Below are 4,042 nucleotides of genomic sequence, written 5' to 3' on the forward strand. Positions count from 1 at the left end.
ATAATTTAGGGCCTGTAGATACTAGTACAACGTCTCCTATTCATAGATCTGCGCCCGCCTTTATACAGTTGGATACAAAATTATCTATTTTTGAAACAGGAATTAAAGTAGTAGATCTTTTAGCCCCTTATCGCCGTGGAGGAAAAATCGGACTATTCGGGGGAGCTGGAGTGGGTAAAACAGTACTTATTATGGAATTGATTAACAATATTGCTAAAGCTCACGGGGGCGTATCCGTATTTGGCGGAGTGGGTGAACGTACTCGGGAAGGAAATGATCTTTACATGGAAATGAAAGAATCTGGAGTAATTAATGAAGAAAATATTGCAGAATCAAAAGTAGCCCTAGTTTATGGTCAGATGAATGAACCGCCGGGAGCTCGTATGAGAGTTGGTTTGACTGCCCTAACTATGGCGGAATATTTCCGAGATGTTAATGAGCAAGACGTACTTCTTTTTATTGACAATATCTTCCGTTTCGTCCAAGCAGGATCCGAAGTATCGGCCTTATTGGGTAGAATGCCTTCCGCTGTGGGTTATCAACCCACCCTGAGTACCGAAATGGGTTCTTTACAAGAAAGAATTACTTCTACCAAAGAAGGGTCCATAACCTCTATTCAAGCAGTTTATGTACCCGCAGACGATTTGACCGACCCTGCTCCTGCTACGACATTTGCACATTTAGATGCTACTACCGTACTATCAAGAGGATTGGCTGCCAAAGGTATTTATCCAGCAGTAGATCCTTTAGATTCAACGTCAACCATGCTTCAACCTCGGATCGTTGGTGAGGAACATTACGAAACCGCCCAAAGAGTTAAGCAAACTTTACAACGTTACAAAGAACTTCAGGACATTATAGCTATCCTTGGATTGGACGAATTATCCGAAGAGGATCGTTTACTCGTAGCAAGAGCGCGAAAAATTGAGCGTTTCTTATCACAACCCTTTTTCGTAGCAGAAGTATTTACCGGTTCTCCAGGGAAATATGTTGGTCTAGCAGAAACAATTCGAGGATTTCAATTGATCCTTTCCGGAGAATTAGATGGTCTTCCTGAACAGGCCTTTTATTTGGTAGGTAATATCGATGAAGCTACCGCGAAGGCTATGAACTTAGAAATGGAGAGCAATTTGAAGAAATGACCTTAAATCTTAGTGTACTGACCCCTAATCGAATTGTTTGGGATTCAGAAGTGGAAGAAATTGTTTTATCTACTAATAGCGGTCAAATTGGCATATTACCAAATCACGCCCCTATTGCCACAGCTGTAGATATAGGGATTTTGAGAATACGTCTTAACGACCAATGGTTAACGATGGCTCTGATGGGTGGTTTTGCTAGAATAGGCAATAATGAGATCACTGTTTTAGTAAATGATGCGGAGAAGGGTAGTGACATTGATCCACAAGAAGCTCAGCAAACTCTTGAACTAGCGGAAGCTAATGTGAAAAAGGCTGAAGGAAGGAGACAAAAAATTGAGGCAAATCTAGCTCTCCGACGAGCTAGAACACGGGTGGAGGCTATCAATCCGATTTCATAACTAGTTGGTACGTTCGAATAATAAAAAGAAGTTCTCTTTCTAATCCTATTTAGATTCTGTCGGGTGAATACAATCAAATACAATCAAACAGAATCCAATTCTGATGCAAAAATTCAAATTCAAAAATGAAATAGAAAAGATACAAAATCAAAAAATCAATATCACTAAGGGTGGGTCGTAAACCTTATTAGATACCATTGACTCTGGTATCTAATAAGTTTTACCTACTATTGGATTTGAACCAATGACTCCCGCCGTATGAAAGCAGTACTCTAACCACTGAGTTAAGTAGGTCATTTATCATCCCAAAGAGAACCAAATGAAACCCATCCTGTCGATGGATTATAAATATCATATTACTTAATAAGCAATACTAATCTAAGGAATACCGCTCAAAGAGATCAAAGATTGTTGATGTTGGATCATGGAATATTTATCTTGACAAGAATTTATCTACATGATAAAATATGTATCACAAGCACTAAGGGCTATAGCTCAGTTGGTAGAGCAACTCGTTTACACGCGCGCCAATGTTTTTCAAGGGAGTTCATCATACAATCAGAAAAATTGATCTTGTTGAGAAATCGATGTCTTACTCCATAACTTTGAGGGAACCATAGCCTGACAAAGAGTTCGGTCCAATTTGGACGCCCATTTAGGAGGTGCCAAACAGACCCCATCATTGATTTGAGATCTTGATAAGGTGAATACCCAGTCTATTCAATGCTAGGCATAATGAGTATAAGGACCTCAAAAAAATCTCTTTTCGTCATATGAACTTTAAGGTGTATGAAGTTTCATATTTGATTTTTTCAGCAGAACGATAGAGACTTCATTTAACTTAGGTTGATCTAGGCCAGAGACAGACCTACGTCAAGATAATCCCACCTTTGAAACACTTTGGTAATGCTCCCAAATAATGAATCAGAGCACATGGAGCCATTTCCTTATCTTTTTTTCTGTCAAGAAAAAAATGGCAGACTAACTGATATTTATATCAGTTAATGAAAGAGCCCAATGCAAAAAAAATGCATGTTGGGTCTTTGAAACAGTTCAGATCATTTTAATAATAATAAGTTTGACCTGTTTTACCGAGAAGGTCTACGGTTCGAGTCCGTATAGCCCTATAAAAATGCAAAATCCAAAAAATTCTATAATTTTCATTTCTTCATTATTATTTCTTGCTTGTAACTAAGTGAAATCCAATTATTCCTATAAGTTTACTCACGGCAATCGTTTAAGCAGATGAAAGAAAAAATGCATATCAACGGATCCAATCGATATTGATTTTTTCAATTGCGGATAAAGAAACCAACCTTTCGTCATTAATCTTCGGAGGCGAATTACATATTCATATCCACAATAAAAGAATTAGTGAGACTCCCTTTCTTTTGATATCCCCAATCTTATTGAGTTGTGGAAGTCAAATCATTTCACGGGCCTGGTGAAATGAAAAACTACGAAGAGGAATTCACATGGATTTAGGAAGGGCCTGCTGTATTTGTGTACAAGCTAAAGTTTTTTGAAAAACGAATACCTTTGGTCACTTTCATTGTCAAATAGGCTTTTCCTTCGTATACCTTACTTACCTCGACCTAGCGAAGCACAACACGAAAAAGGCAGTCCTCTTTTTCTGTATTCAACCAAGAAAAACCCCGTCACCTGGATTCGAACCCTAATACTATTATTAAATAATAATAATAAGGAATATACCAACACAAGATCTTCTAAATCTTGAGATGGAAATTCCTATACATTCTCTTCTATTTGATTACTTGTTCTATTCTAAATCACTAAGAAAAAATAAGAAAAAAGACCTCCTGATTCTATTTATAGAAAAAAATAGAAATCTTTAAAGAATTTCTAATTAAAGAAGAAATAAGATAAGTAATTAATTTAGAATTCCCCGTCTTTAGAGAAAATCCTGGATGAAAACAAGAGAAACAAGAGAATTTGTATAAGAGTAATATATAGTTAGAAGGTTCTACTAACTAAATAAAATGGAAATAAGTATAATGGAAATAAAATCGGATTCCAGTCGATGAATCTTGCAATGAGATATGCCCTACAATAAACCAATAAACAAAGCAAACTAGACGGTTCGATCAAAATGAATTCTTGTTTTGACTAAATAGTTATGGATGACTTGACAATTCCAATTCGAATCGACCAATCGAATCCGGTATATTTTCCACGTTCATAGGAGTGCGTTTATGTTTCTGCTTTACGAATATGATTTTTTTGGGCATTTCTAATAATATCTATCCTTGTTCCTATTTTGGCATTTTTAATTTCCGGAGTGTTAGCCCCGATTAGCAAAGGGCCGGAGAAACTTTCTACTTATGAGTCGGGTATAGAACCAATGGGCGATGCTTGGTTACAATTTCGAATCCGTTATTATATGTTTGCTCTAGTTTTTGTTGTTTTTGATGTTGAAACGGTTTTTCTTTATCCATGGGCAATGAGTTTCGACGTATTGGGTGTATCTGTATTTATAGAAGC

This window comes from Nicotiana tabacum, unplaced genomic scaffold, assembly GCF_000715075.1.
Source record: "Nicotiana tabacum cultivar K326 unplaced genomic scaffold, ASM71507v2 Un00598, whole genome shotgun sequence".
Classification (NCBI taxonomy): domain Eukaryota; kingdom Viridiplantae; phylum Streptophyta; class Magnoliopsida; order Solanales; family Solanaceae; genus Nicotiana; species Nicotiana tabacum.